Raw genomic sequence first — 16,415 nt, 5'->3', positions numbered from 1 at the left:
CTCACTGCAGCTGTGGAAATGAAAAAGCTAATAAAATAGCTTCAAACTAACTTTATCTCTAGATAAGATTGCTAACCAATCTTAGTCAGCTACTGCTGCTAATTACTTTAACATTAGCCCCTGTTTGATGTTGTGTCTAATTTGTTAATAGTGAGCTAAAGTGATTACTAAAGTATAAAACCACAACAAGGAGTAGTTAAATTTCAGTTCCACTCTTATTCCAAATATGACACTTTTCTGAATGTTGACATGAGTCATATAAAGGCTGGTATATGGGACCTCTGGAGAAAGCAAAAACAAACCAGTCAACCAACCATGTCCCCCTGCCTGCCAGTGCTTATCTTTCGGTTTCAGTTCCTTTAGTTGTTTTTATAAAGCATCATTTCACACCAACAATTATCTCAAGGTGGTTTATACTAAAAGGTACAGGCCCTGCGTTAGAAGGACAACAGTGATCAGAAAAGGCCTTGTGAGCAAGGTGTTGGTGACAGTGGGGAGGAAGAACTACCTTTTTGAAACAGGAGAAACATAAGAAGGAAAGGAAGTTTCACAGCATGCATAATTAAGGTATGATTTAGGTTCACAGTTATTTCAATTTTCAGTTTCAAATTTTCACTTTGTGTCAGCTCAGAGACAAATTAAATTTTACTTAGAAATCCTAAACAAGAAGGACAAAAGGACTTGAATTACTCTCGAGCAGAGAAAAAGAAGTAAAAATAGTATAAGTGCTTGTAGATTGTCTGAGCACTGCTTTTCTCTCTTACTAAATCATAAATTTTTTTCAGACCTTTTATTAACCTCATGACATTTCCACTGAGGCCAAGGAAAAGAGACTGGGAATAGAAAAAGGGAAGTATTTTTTTTTATTATCATTTGACCTTACCCTGGTATGCTAGTGAATGAGTCAACAGACAATGGCTAAAGCAAATGGAAAGTGGTCCTTATCATCAGCATCGACTCTCAAAAAGAAACAATTCTCAATTACAAAGAAAACAAATACAAAACAAAAATCATCACTGAAGTAAACAAAACATCAGCGTTATCAAACTAGCTGTCATGGTCTGTGTGAGTCATGGTAACTTTCCACTGCATCGGCTCTCTTCCTCTGGGTGGAGCCCTCTTTGCTCCTCCTTGGGTTTCCACCTGATGGCAATTACACCGGCAGTATTTATGACCAACGCTCACAACTAGTCTTTGCCAGATTATCTGCTAACCTATGTTAGTTCACGGCCTCACGTTGTGCTTGTTGATCATAATGTATATGCTTAACCTTGTTCTCCTGTCTCGTAGTCAGTACCTGGAACTCACCACTCAAGCTTCGCTGTACTTGCACTTCTGTATTCTTCTTGCTGCGGTTTCTGAGCCCCAGCAGATGCCAGTGTTCCGCAGTGTTCCAACCTTTCTGGAACTGCAGTCTTTTTCCGGCGACCCAGGGGGCTGCAGCCACCTGTTCACTCATAAAAAGGTATTTCTGCTGGGAGACCATAGACAAAGATGTCAAAGAGTATGTGGCTGCTTGTCCTGTCTGTGCCCACAATAAGTCAAACACACAACGCCCTGCCGGTGTATTACAGCCTCTCACCATACCCCATTGCCCGTCGTCACACATCTCTTTGGCTTTTGTCACTGGCTTGCCCGTTCCCTCTGATAAGACCACCATATTCACCGTAATTGATAGGGTTCTCCAAAGCAGCACATTTTATCGCTATGGACAAACACCCCACAGCCACTGAGACAGCCACCTGGATGAACCTGGATGAGACAGTTACCTGCCAGCTTCTTCTGCAGCACTTCCTAACCAAACCATCACTGCCTGCTCAGCCTCTGAGGGCTCCTTGTCTCTTGTGAGCACAGACCAGTGGCAAACATAGCCAGCCTGTGACTGGATAAATCTGGAATGTCAAGTAAGTATCCTGGCTCTGTTCACTCCTCTCACTTATGGAAAGAGTCTTCCAAAAACTTCTGGAAAAATTTCTGCAGACTAACCCTTCTCTCTCGTTCTCCAGAACATGCCTTCCTGTGCTCCCTCATATCCACTTTCTGTCTTACTGACTGTGTAAATAAAGACCAGTTAACATTATTCTACTCTCCCTGCTGTTCTTGTTTTATTCTAGCACTTGAGTCCACTTGCCTCCTGTTTAGCAGGATAAAAATATACATTTATTATCATCAGGTTGTTCTTCTGTTGATCCAAATCCCTGCAGTGAGTACTAACAGGACTAGAACAAGCACATATATCCTTTCCAACTATTTTCATGTGCTCCCTTTAAATTAAATTCTTTTAAAACTAGAATTGAATTGAAAATCATTTTCTTCACATACAAGGTCGTGACCACATCCGTGCATCCATCAATCGAAAGTTTGGTACACAACAGCCAGGAAGATCTCAGTATTCAGACGTCATCATTAATTCGTTATGTATGCCGTTAGAGTGCCTGGGTTGTCGACCCAGTGTTTTGTGTTTTTTGGTTCTTTGATTTTGTTATTTCATTATATTCTAGCTTTGCTTTATGGGTTATAGGATTATTCTTAGTTTAGGTTCTCTGGGTGGGTTTTGTTAGAGTTTTAGTGTTCTGGTTTTCTGTCTGTGATCCATAGTTGCTGTCTCCCCTGTCTGCTGTATCCCCATGTCCAGTCAGTGTCTGTCTGCCCTGGTCCCACGTCTCTGTTCCTTTTGTTGTAGTGCCTGCCTGTGAGTCTGTGTCCGGTCCGTAAGTTCAGTCTGTGTTATGTTTCCTGTTTTACTTTGAAAGTCCGTGTCTCATGTAAATGCGTCTGGTTTTGTTTCCTTTGTCTCGTTAGGCCTGATTTGCCCCAGCTGTGTTTCCCTCCTGTTGCCCATTCCCTGATTGCTCCCTCTGTGTATTTAAGTCCTGCGTTTCCCTGTGTCCGTGTCGTGATCTACTGTCTACTATGCTGTGTGTTCTGCCTGTCAGCCTGTTTAGCGTTGTAGTTTTCAGTTTAGTTTTTGGTTTACAATAAATCTACGTTTGAGTTTACCTTCCATCTCTGTGAGTCTGCACTTTGGGTCCTCCTTATCACCACTCCTGCCTGTACACAGCCCTCACATGACATATGCTATTTCACCGTTTAACAAATGAGTCTATGTAGCTAGCATACAACTTCTATGAGGTGAGCAGGATATATTAAAATAATCCAGCAACTTCTCCCACCCTCTTTGAAGTGATTCACACTAGAAACTGAATACTATTGCTTTATTAGACCCACAAAGGAGGTGGGTGAACTTGAACCTGAACTTGAGACTACAATTTAAATATTTCTATTTTGGTTACATTTGCTTAGCTAACATACCCATATCCTTTCAAGTTCAAGTTGTATTATTGTAATATGCAGGTAACAATGGATCTTCATTAATAGCAATTAAATGATTCGACTCAGAGCATGCAGAGACGCAAATATAATGAGGGTCCATACTAGCTGATTATATTTGCACCTAGATCTAAATCTAACACTACTTATGGCTATACGGGTAACAATTAACCAATCCTTCTAACTCATCTCTGTCTGAATTACTGTTTGATGTTGTGTTATGTCTATAGTACTCTTACTAATTACTAAATAATTTAATAGGATGAGTTCTTTCATTTTTATTGGATGAAGGTATCCTCAGTTATGCACATACTGTATATGCAAGACATTAGGATATTTCTGACTTGCCATGATGTGAAACTGTTTGAACAGGGTTTTTAGATGGCAGACCTTAAGAACAACTGTAACAATAACAGAATGGTCATGCCTACATTTTATTATTTAAAAAAGTTCCCATTTTTTGTGGTTCTGAATATCCTGCTGTGGTAAAAGCTGGGAAATTGGGTGCCTGCAGGTGTAATTACATGCTCTGGCAAGCAGATACAGGAAATGGGAAATTACCTAGCATTTGCCTCTTTCAGAGAATTTGTCATTTTTCTCAGAACATTCAGCGGGGATCTGAAGTTGGAGTCCACTGAAAAACTACATTTTAAAAAATGAAAAAAAAGGTGTTCAAGGCTCTATTCATACCAGGTCAAATGTATTTCTGAATAAATCTCAACTCAAGACCTGACCATGGAGCTTTAACAGATTATTCAGCAGCAGAGATTGGCAGCAGTACACACATTTTGATAGGTTCCTCAAACACTTTTCTTTATGCCTCATAAAGAAATAAGAGTAAGAGGAAAAACTTAAGAATATTTATATGGCAAACTTGAGACAATCAAGGAACTACAACTGTGTCATCCAAAAATTATGAGTGGGTGAGTCATGCTTTGTGATCTTTGGCTGTTGTCTTATTTAATAGCAAAATCTGCATCAATAAAGCCAATCAGTTTGTGGCATAATCCTACCTCCTCATAAATTGAAGAATCAATTAAAAACAGCTCATAATCAAAGCTAATATTCTGCAATTTTAACTCAGGATGGGGTGCCTGCTTGTTTACACTCTGGTTTGATTTGAACTCTACTCCTTCATCTTTTCTGTGCCTTGATGCCATTATTGTGTTCCTGTGTTATTCTTTCTATTCCTTTCATTTTCAAAAAAACCCTCCCAAATAACTCTGGTGGGTAACTGGTGTGAGTCCCTTAAGTTCTTTTAAAAAAAAACAAAAAAAAAAAAACTTAGTTGGTTGTGTGTGATTTCCACAAAATTCAGTTTGCACTGTATTGTTTTTTGAGAAAGGTGTGGTTTATTTTTGGGTGGAGCAAAATCTCAGTGTGCAAAAAAAAAAAAAAAATCCAATCAACTCAAATGAAATGAAATAATACAGTAACCACCCAAGTACGAGTACAAGTACAATAACCTCAGTTTGATCTGAATTAAGAAGCAGAAAGTTAGCGGCCATCCAGGTCTTTATGTCTTTAAGACATTCCTGCAGTTTAACTAATTGGTGTGTGTTATCTGGCTTCATGGACAGATAGAGCTGGGTGTCATCACCATAGCAGTGAAAATGTATGCTTTGTCTTCTGATAGTACTGCCTAAGGGAAGCATGTATAATGTAAACAGAATTGGTCCTAGCACCGAACCCCGTGGAACTCCATAATTAACTTCAGCGTGTGAAGAAGACTCTCCATTTACATGAACAAATTGGAGTCTATTAAATTTGCACTGCAGCGCAGTACCTGTAATACCTACTGCGTGCTCTAATCACTCTAATAGGATATTATGGTCGACAGTATCGAACGCTGCACTGAGGTCTAGCAGGACAAGCACAGAGATGAGTCCACTGTCAAAGGCCATAAGAAGATCATTTGTAACCTTCACTAAAGCTGTTTCTGCGCTGTGATGAGCTCTGAAACCTGACTGAAACTCTTCAAATAAACCATTCCTCTGCAGATGATCTGTTAGCTGTTTGACAACTACTCTTTCAAGGATTTTTGATATGAAAGGAAGGTTGGAGATTGGCCTATAATTAGCTATGACTGCTGGGTCTAGAGATGGCTTTTTAAGTAAAGGTTTAACTACAGCCAGCTTGAAGACCTGTGGTACATAGCTGATTATTAGAGATAGGTTGATCATATTTATGACTGAACCATTAATTAATGGCAGGACTTCTTTGAGCAGTCTTGTAGGAATGGGGTCTAAAAGACACGTTGATGGTTTGGAGGAAGTAATTAAGAGTTATCTGCTTTAGGCTACGTGTTTGAGAAGGGATTCAAGTACTTCCTAATTTGAGGCTTTAATTTTCACAGAAGGTACAGTAGCCAGAGTCAAGAGAGTAAAGAGGTAAAATTATTACTGCAACAGGTGTAGGCTGGGAGGACTCCCATGATGCATTGGGTGTTTCTTCTTCACTCACTATGTGTTAACAGACCTCTCTGCACTGAATCATACCTGTTATTAATCTCAGTCTCTCTTCCACAGCATGTCTTTATCCTGTCTTCCTTCTCTCACCCCAACCGGTCGCAGCAGATGGCCCCGCCCCTCCCTGAGCCTGGTTCTACCGGAGGTTTCTTCCTGTTAAAAGGGAGTTTTTCCTTCCCACTGTCACCAAAGTGCTTGCTCATAGGGGGGTCACATGATTGTTGGGTTTTTCTCTGTATGTATTATTGTAGGGTCTATCTTACAATATAAAGCACCTTGAGGTGACTGTTGTTGTGATTTGGCGCTGTATAACTAAAGTTGAATTGAATTGAATTAAACATCCATTACTAATGCTACCTTTTTGACAGAAGGCCAGCGTTCTCTCGCAAAAGTAAGAAATAACATACTGCCTTACTAATAATTCGTTTTTGAGTAATGACCCCAAAATTGATCACAGCAGAGGGGAAATACCTCCAACATGCAGAAACATTTGACCACAGCATGTAATTAATTTGCACAAATGTAATGTCTTTGATAGGCTGCTTAGTGATAGTGATGGCTTTCGAAGCAGAACCAGTGAGAACCCAATGAGAATCGAGAAGGAATCGAATCAAAAAGTGATATCAATAATGGAATTGGAAATGCTAAATTGTTGCCAGTTCCCATCCCTAGTAATGAAATAATCAGCTTCTGTGGTAGCAGAGTTTAGGTAGCTGCTCTGTACTGTTTTAGCACATGGCAGTGAAGAGAGTGAAAGTAAAGGAATTATATCTTTAAATTTAGTCACAGCATTTTCAGAAAGACATTTACTGTAATGATATTGTATTCCCACTGCTGTGTAATACATGCTCGTAAATTTAAAAATAGGGTTTTCGGGGAGTACTGTTACATGTACAGTTTCTCTGGATCAGAATAAGATCCTGTGTGATTAAAGTGGTGGGTGGGCTCATTTACAGTTTGAGTAAAGCCCGTTGCATTCACTCTCTAATAATAGAGTGAATGCAATGTTGAGGCTGTCAGTTTTAGCATTTTCATTAATGCCAAAATCACTGGCAATAATTACTTTAACTGAACTGATTATGAAAACCGTAAGATATCAGATAGAAAGTCTGAGTAAATCCACATCCCTCCTTGGTCTGTGCTTCGATTGATCAGAGCTATCTTAGACAGTAAACTGGCTGCTTTGAACACAAGTCAGTGTCTTTTGGAGTTTGCTGGTGCATTTTTTTTTTAAAAAGAATATTCTAAGAATGTGTGTGTAAAAGTGTTGTTTTTGCCACTCTGATCTATTTATTTGTCTATATTTATGTACATTTATCTAATAGTTTTTTTTAGTCTAAACATGTCCTCCATCAATTGCATTCAAACCTCTTGGAGTACATATTGAAAATATTCCTTAATAGACACCAAGTGCAAACATACAAACAATATTTGGAATTAGCTCCAGATAATTTTCTGGATACAATAAATAGTAAACAGCCCATAATGCCATGAAACTCTCACCTAAACATTTGAAAATAAAGGCACATATAAAAATATCTTTATCTTGCAATGGTTTTTTTTGTAAACAGTTGATACAACAACATTAAGATGTACATTAAATGAGCAAAGAAAAAAATGTCACAAACAGAGTCACTCTCTTGACCTAACTGTATTTGTCTGATCAGGAGACAAAGTGAAATAAAAAGCAGCATTTACGTACGTTTGCACCACCACAAACGATCATCTATGATTTTCTTTTCCTCGTAAAGAGTGCAGGTAGACTGCTGACGTGGCAGCAGGCTTTCAACCATCAAAACTCAAAACACCATTAGGCAGAACAGAGACATGTTTTTGCAACAAAGCTGCTTGATTACGCCTCTTGCACTTTCCATTTCCTGTAATGGAACGATTACTTTCACCATGCCCTGCTTGTTTATCTGCCCACAAACCCGAAAATAACAATAATGGGAGTAATTGTGCACACTCACCTATTACTGCCTAAAGGCGAACCGATGGAACACACAGCTTCGAGAGAGTCAAAGAGGTATGACTGATGACTGGGTAAATTTTGTTTTTCAATTTTGGAGGGCTAACACTTAAATAATTATTTGTTTGAAGCTGCCGTGTAAGATATCCAAATAAGCCTTACAGATGCGTGGTATATATTATAGTTTTTCCTAAAATGTAAAACAATCCAGTCTTCACAGTCATCTCACAACAGTTGATGTCCACTACAAACTGATGTTTGCTGTAATCTGAGGAGTTCCTGTCATGTTTGTGGGCCAACTGGGGTTTGTTTTCCTTTTACTTTCAACTGTGAAGAGAAGACTTCTCCCCCACCTGGGACAATCTGACCAGCTCTCTCTACTCCTCATCCCTGCAGACACACCCCTCAGGAAACAAACCCCTCCAAGCACCATTAAAACATTCCCAGATGATGCTTTCCCCAGGCTACAGGACTATTTTCATTTTACTGACTGGTCTTTGGACCTTCATTCAGTCTGTCCTTTTCTACAATAAGTTCTGCATAGAGAATGTGATAGTGACCAAAACAGTAACTGAAAACCTTGGATGAAATACAGGCTCTGATCAGAACTCGTAACTCAGCCTTGAGTGCTCTACAGAGAACTTAGATTTCCCAGAAGAAGATAGTCATAATAATACCTGTTTTTGTTGTGGTATAAAACCGTATTGCCCCTTTAAAGGGGCATCCTTCTTGTGAAGCAGACTGGTTCATATCGAGGTCCAGCGCTGTAACCTGTAATTTCAACTGCTGAAACAGATTAAATCTTTTAAAAAGGTAGTCACTCTCCTGTATTTCCTTAAAGAAAGAAGATGAACACTAACAGAGTAGTGAACCCTGATGTGATGGTTCTCTTTTTTTAGAAGAGAGGAGCCATTTGGGGGACACTGGCAAATTTGCCATCAAGTGTCAGACTGGAGACAGCTGGTTTTGGTTCCCACTCACAGAAGGCCTTCAAAATAAAGGTAAGCAGATCCTGTTTTTTATACTGAAATCTGCATAATTGGACATAAACTAGATTTGAGGCCCACATCCTCATTTTATGTTTGACAGTGTTTTAGTCTATAAAGCTGAACGTCTTGGACATGAATTGTGCTGCGGTTTGGGGAAGGCCTCGAAGGGGACTGGCAGCGGCTCCTGGGCCTGGCAGTCCCACCTCACATAGGCCTACCATTCCCCTGCCTACTGGCAAGAGAGCAGTGCCCACTGCTGCTGTGGGTCCACTTACAGCAAGAGCACAGCCTCCAGGTAAAGTTCCATGCCAGTCGGCTTGGAGCAAACTATCACCTTCCACCTCCCAGAAGTATCCGACGCCCAGGAGGAAGAAGCCTGCGTCCTCCTTGCTGTGGTATTGAGGGTAGAGAGCCTCTACCGTCAAAGCACTGCTTCCCCGCTTCTATTGCCCCTCAAGCGGTGCTGCTTAAGTTCTGTTAAGATTGCGAATCCGAGAAGGCAGGGCACTTTCCTAACACCGTGTACCAAGCACAAACCTCCTGCACAACAAAAACACATTTGTTCTGTCTCAGGTTTGCTCATGTTGGATGTTCAAGTGACCATATCAAGTGTTCCCAGCGTATTTCATTGTTGTGCCCCAATAAAGGTGCCTCCAACAAACTGTGTGAATGTACATGTTCCCATCTTACAATAAGGATTAAGGAATAATGATATTCTCATATTCTCAAATAATTGAAAATCCTTGGTCTACAGGAAGGGATCTCAAAACTGGATTATAGATGAGAGACAGTTGGTGTTGTATGCCCCGCCCTCTGTTCAAAGTTGGCCGATCACAGTGGACATAGATGCTTCTTTCACTCCTCTTTCAAACCATCTGTCTTCTCTGTCCAAAATGTGTACATTGACATCCTTGAAAGAGTGACCTTTGTCCTTCAGATGTAAATGGACCGCCGAGTCTTGTCCTATGTTGTGCCATGCGTTTATGAAGTGGTTGTTTAGTCTCTCCAATGTAGAGGTCTGAGCATTCCTCGCTGCACTGTACAGCATACACTACATTGTTAAGTTTGTGTTTAGGACTTTTGTCTTTGGGATGAACCAGTTTTTGTCTGAGTGTGTTGCTGGGTCTGGAGTAAACTGGGATGTCGTGCTTGGAGAAAACTCTCCTGAGTTTTTCCGATACACCGGCTACATAGGGGATGACAATTTTGTTGCGTTTTTCATCCTCCCTAGCTGGTGTCTAGGGGTGCAACGATATTCGTATCGACATTGAACCGTTCGATACAGTGCTTTCGGTTAGGTATGCATATGTATCGAAAAATACAAAATTTTTAATTTATTTGATCAACTTTCCTTCTGACGATGTTGTCTGTGTTGAGCGCTCAGTGGATCTGCGCTCGACAGTGCAGCCTAGGCGGAGTAGTCGAACGCAGATTCACTGAGCGCAGCGCAAGCTAGCGAGACAGAAGTTAAGCTCTCCTTGCAACATGGCAAATTGAACCTCCCCCACTCTAATTCAGATCTGGCGTTTGGAACTATTTTGGTTTTCATGTGATGTATGACCCTGAAGGTAAGCGCGTCATGGACAAAAGTAAAACAGTATGTTGGATGTGCCACGCAATGCTCAATTACATGGGTGGGAACTAGTGCGTTAGCGCAGTTAGCTCGTTAACGTGTTGGCCGTCCAGCCCCACACACGGGGCGATCCGCGGTAGCTCGTTAACGGAGATTTGCACATTTACGCCAACATCATCCTAGTGCAAAGACAAGTGGAAGCAGACAAGAACAACAAGCAGGCATGCTACAAACTTTACCCGAGTCATTTAGACAGCCGTTAGCACGTGATTCTCCTTATGGGGACCTGATACGTTTAATATGCTGCTGAGAATATACCCCAGAAGAAGCGGATAGTATAGCTTTTATTTTGGAAAGAGCCATTTCTCTGTAATAAACTCTCTTTTCCAAAGATGAGTGATTCCTCGATCAGATACATTTTTTTTTTATTACTTTGTTGTTTCAGCAACATTAAATTTAAAAACTGTACTTTTGAGTTAAAATATATATTTATAATTTTAATAAATGAGAAATTAAAAAGGCATGAACATTTTTTTTTGTATTGAAAAAATATCGAACCGTGACACCAAAGTATCGAACCGAACGTGAATTTTGTGTATCGTTGCACCCCTACTGGTGTCTGGTCTTCTTTTCTGTGCCTCTTTGCTGACTTGATGAAAGCCCAATTAGGATAACCACATGTTCTTTGTGTCCGGGGGTGGGCGTCCAGGTACACACCGGCTCACTCCTTGGCGGCCGCTTATCGGGGCCTGGAGCCTGGGGCTCGCTCGGGCCACTTCGGAGGCGGGGTGCCCCCGGCCTCTCGGCCTGGGGCTCGGTCACTCAGGCACGGCTGGCTGCCGGCGGAGCTCACGGGCGCGTCACTGCAACTCCCCCTGGCTTCTGCTCCGCGGCTGCTGAGTGAGCCCTCATCTGGGACTCTCCTCAGCTCTTTCTGGGACAGTGGCGCGGCTGCCCCTCTGTTGGTCTTCCTTGGTCTCTTGTGTTCTGGGGGCCTCTGGATGTCTGGAGTTTTGATCTCCTCCATACCTGCTTCATGCCCTGGAGGACGGGGCTGTGGCCCCCCCACACCCTCTAGCAGATCATTACATGAAGGAACCTTTTTTAAAAAAAAACAAGCGCGTCCATGCTCACAGGTGTACACACGGGTGATCACACCCACAAACTACACCCTTTTTGGCTCCTACCTCAAAGCACACTGTTCTGTTGATCTTATGTGCTGCACAATAATGTTTAATATTTAGTATTTACTGTCATATTCCCATATATCATTGTGATGCTGTTTATTCTATTACTTTTGTTCTCTTCTGCTTGTTTTCTTTTTTCTTTCTCAGCAGGTGATCCAGGTGATTGATATATGCATTTTTTATTTCTTTTTTTTTTCTGCTCATTCTGTTGGTTTTTGTTTTTTGCCCTTCTCCCCCGTCCCTCTTCTCAGCTGTTTCTCTTTCCCTCTTTCTTTCTCCCCTTCTTTCCCCCAGTCAAGTCTGTCCCGTATTCAGTAAGTGAAAATAAAATAAACAATAAAAGGTGAATCAAATGGACCATTATGGCAAGGCTGGGATGGTCAATTTGGTAAAGTAAATCCGTTGGGCATCTTTCTTTGCCTTTAGACAACAATTCTGATGGCAAAAGAGCCAAACGGGACAGGCAAAAAAAAAAAAAAAAGGATAACCACATGTTTTAAGAGCTTCCTTTACATGTGTGTGTTCCATCTTTTTTCCTTCAGGCTTAGAGGGAACAGCTTCTGCCTGGTGTTGTAGGGTCCTGATTACTCCAAGTTTGTGTGGGTGGTGGGAATCAAAGAGGAGGTACTGGTCCGTGTGTTTGGGTTTCAGGTAAACTTCAATGTTGAGGTTTCCATTCTCTTCAATGCGCACAGCACAGTCCAGAATTGGTAAACTGTTATCCTTTGAATCTCTCTCACTGCTTGTGTCCATGGTGTCACCTCCAGAGGAGGCTGATGATAACTATCTATCAATCAATCAATCAATCTTTATTTATAAAGCACTTTTCATACAAAGATGCAGCACAAAGTGCTTTACATGGTTAAAAGCAGCCCACCCCACCCCGCCCTCCAACTCACTCCCCACACTCTCATTAACATAAACGATCATGGATACATACCCCCCCATGTACACACACACACTTAAAGAGTAAAATTGGGCTGGGCACACATGAGCCAGGTGAGGAAACACTATCACAGGGAGCCGTCTGCACCGGGAGCACAGTCAAGTTTATTATCTAAAATTAAATCATTAATAATAAAAGACTTGTTCAACAGAGAGCAGACATTTAAAAGTGCCATACTAATCAAGACTGGTGGATTTTTGACAGTAGAGTTCAATGGATGTTGACATCTTTGAAGGGGCCGGAGGTTATTAATGATTTTGGAGTTACTGGATTTATGATAATTCTGTTGCTCTCTGTTTGTGATTATGACGGGTATTGTGTTGACTGTGGGAGAGAGAGGTCAGAGTCCAGAGTTTTGTGTATTACTGTTAAAAGTGGAACAAATATAGGAGCTGGGATCAGGGGGACATCAGTCAGTGGCGGACAGATCAGCAGGTAATGTCGGTTTGGGGTAATGACAGGGCCATGTGCGGGAGTGCTGTACGCCAAATGCCAAATTGGCGTCCTCAGGCGTTGAGGTGGAGCCCGTCTGCCCCAAAAAGATGCCTCCTCTCCCAGAAGGCTTCAAAATTGTTAATAAAACCCACACCGTGGGAGACACTGGCGGAGGAAAGCCAGCCACTGTCATGTGTTAAAAAAAACATAAATTACTGAACTTCAATAACTTAGTGAAACTTAAAAGAGTGTGTTTAATATATAAAGTCTTACACTCCCTTGCTCCACCACCACTAAAGCAGTTCATTAGGCATAAAGAAAGCTCAGACAGGACCACTCGAGCTTCAATCCGAGGAGACTTGTTTATACCCCACAGATGGACAGCATTTGGGCAGAACGTCCTCTCTGTCAAGGGAGGCCATCTGTGGAACAGTCTTCCTCAACCCATTAGAGAATGCTCTACACTCAATTTGTTTAAGGCAAAGGTTAAAAACTGGTTATGGACAAATCAAGTGTGTGATCATGTATGAGTTGTATAGTTTTAATGTTTTATTTGGGAACAGAATGGTGTGTATGTGTAAGTTTGGTGATGGAGTTTTTATTATGAATGAATGATGAATTTTTATGAATTATGATGTCTATTTTTATGCTTAAGGACAACAGACGGAAATTAGCCCTTGGCTATACAGGGAGTGCAGAATTATTAGGCAAGTTGTATTTTTGAGGAATAATTTTATTATTGAACAACAACCATGTTCTCAATGAACCCAAAAAACTCATTAATATCAAAGCTGAATGTTTTTGGAAGTAGTTTTTAGTTTGTTTTTAGTTTTAGTTATTTTAGGGGGATATCTGTGTGTGCAGGTGACTATTACTGTGCATAATTATTAGGCAACTTAACAAAAAACAAATATATACCCATTTCAATCATTTATTTTTACCAGTGAAACCAATATAACATCTCCACATTCACAAATATACATTTCTGACATTCAAAAACAAAACAAAAACAAATCAGCGACCAATATAGCCACCTTTCTTTGCAAGGACACTCAAAAGCCTGCCACATCCATGGATTCTGTCAGTGTTTTGATCTGTTCACCATCAACATTGCGTGCAGCAGCAACCACAGCCTCCCAGACACTGTTCAGAGAGGTGTACTGTTTTCCCCCCTTGTAAATCTCACATTTGATGATGGACCACAGGTTCTCAATGGGGTTCAGATCAGGTGAACAAGGTGGCCATGTCATTAGTTTTTCTTCTTTTATACCCTTTCTTGCCAGCCACGCTGTGGAGTACTTGGACGTGTGTGATGGAGCATTGTCCTGCATGAAAATCATGTTTTTCTTGAAGGATGCAGACTTCTTCCTGTACCACTGCTTGAAGAAGGTGTCTTCCAGAAACTGGCAGTAGGACTGGGAGTTGAGCTTGACTCCATCCTCAACCCGAAAAGGCCCCACAAGCTCATCTTTGATGATACCAGCCCAAACCAGTACTCCACCTCCACCTTGCTGGCGTCTGAGTCGGACTGGAGCTCTCTGCCCTTTACCAATCCAGCCACGGGCCCATCCATCTGGCCCATCAAGACTCACTCTCATTTCATCAGTCCATAAAACCTTAGAAAAATCAGTCTTGAGATATTTCTTGGCCCAGTCTTGACGTTTCAGCTTGTGTGTCTTGTTCAGTGGTGGTCGTCTTTCAGCCTTTCTTACCTTGGCCATGTCTCTGAGTATTGCACACCTTGTGCTTTTGGGCACTCCAGTGATGTTGCAGCTCTGAAATATGGCCAAACTGGTGGCAAGTGGCATCTTGGCAGCTGCACGCTTGACTTTTCTCAGTTCATGGGCAGTTATTTTGCGCCTTGGTTTTTCCACACGCTTCTTGCGACCCTGTTGACTATTTTGAATGAAACGCTTGATTGTTTGATGATCACGCTTCAGAAGCTTTGCAATTTTGAGACTGCTGCATCCCTCTGCAAGATATCTCACTATTTTTGACTTTTCTGAGCCTGTCAAGTCCTTCTTTTGACCCATTTTGCCAAAGGAAAGGCCTAATAATTATGCACACCTGATATAGGGTGTTGATGTCATTAGACCACACCCCTTCTCATTACAGAGATGCACATCACCTAATATGCTTAATTGGTAGTAGGCTTTCGAGCCTATACAGCTTGCAGTAAGACAACATGCATGAAGAGGATGATGTGGACAAAATACTCATTTGCCTAATAATTCTGCACTCCCTGTAATCTTGTATGTTTACATTCATGTAATTTTTTTTTTTTTTACATTTATGTTCATTAACATCCACTGTCCTAAATAAAATAAAATAGGTGTTAAGGCTGAGCAGCCGGCTGAAACGGCCTATCCCTCTGCCGCAGGTGGGGGTGGGCCCGGAGATAAAAGCACTCACCTGCAACTGACCAAGGAGGCTGAAGAGTTGGAGGAAGGCTTCAGCAGCTCAGTTTGCTGTTTAGGGATGTCATTGGTGCCGATGTGGATGATGAGCCGGTTGGCCTGTGGGTGGGACGCCAGGATGTTGGGAATTCTGTCCACTATGTCGACAACGGTGGCTCCCGGGAACGACAGCATGAGCGCCCCCCTCATCTGCACGTTCCTGACGATGGAATCCCCGAGGACCAGCGTGGAGAGAGGAGGTGCCACCGGGGGCTGCTGGCCATCTGAGATGCCCGTGCTGCGGCACCGGGGGTATTCAAATGGAGATGCACCAGCCGGACCACGTGAGTGACTCCCAGGTAGCCGTGCCGTGGGTCCTCTTCTCCGAGGAGCCGGGTAAAGCACAGCTCTCCGCGGTCAGTTTGCACCACAGCGTCGGGCTGCCCGCCGCGGCTCCGGGGGCGTAATGGTGGAGATGGCGCAGACCTCAGCGACACAGCGGGATGGCGAAGGCTAGCGGTCAGAGGAGGAAAGTCCACAGGATCCAGGACATTGAATTTATTCTCCAGCACTACCGCACCGGAGGGGTGAGGGTGCGAGAGACGGAACCTCCTGGCCCCTCTGTAGCCACCGCGCGTCTCAACCACGGTCCATGGCGCTGGTTGGAGTGGAGTGGAGCTGACCAGAGCCTTGGGTCTGGCCCCTAGTTGAAACCAGCAGTTCTCGTCCGTGGCAGAAACACCAGCGACGCAAGTTGAGAGCCTGGGTTGACTGTTGGCGGGATCTTGGGACACAACAGCTGGGTGGTGCACTGTGTCGGCTAGCTCAGCGCTAGTAGCGGTGGTTTGAACTTTGCCAAGGAGGATCGTGTCAAGGCGCGTTCAGCCCCCTGGATTTGTATAGCGTGGATATCCTTTGTTCCAGCTCAATCACTTTTTGGCTCAGGTTGATGCATCTTTCACAACTGGATGTTGAGGTAAGTGGTGCCATTCCGAAAAATGTAACTACATATTACATGTTATTTATCCGTGGATGGAGCCCAGGCTGCATTACCAGGCTGCTAGATTGAGTGCTGTTTTGGAATGTGGCATCCACAGATGCCTAAGGTGATTGGGATCTATA

The sequence above is a fragment of the Simochromis diagramma genome, unplaced genomic scaffold, assembly GCF_900408965.1.
Source record: "Simochromis diagramma unplaced genomic scaffold, fSimDia1.1 OVJJ01000466.1, whole genome shotgun sequence".
In the NCBI taxonomy this organism is placed as follows: Eukaryota; Metazoa; Chordata; class Actinopteri; order Cichliformes; family Cichlidae; genus Simochromis; species Simochromis diagramma.
The sequence above is the reverse complement of the archived record's forward strand: the minus strand, read 5'-3'. Positions refer to the sequence as shown.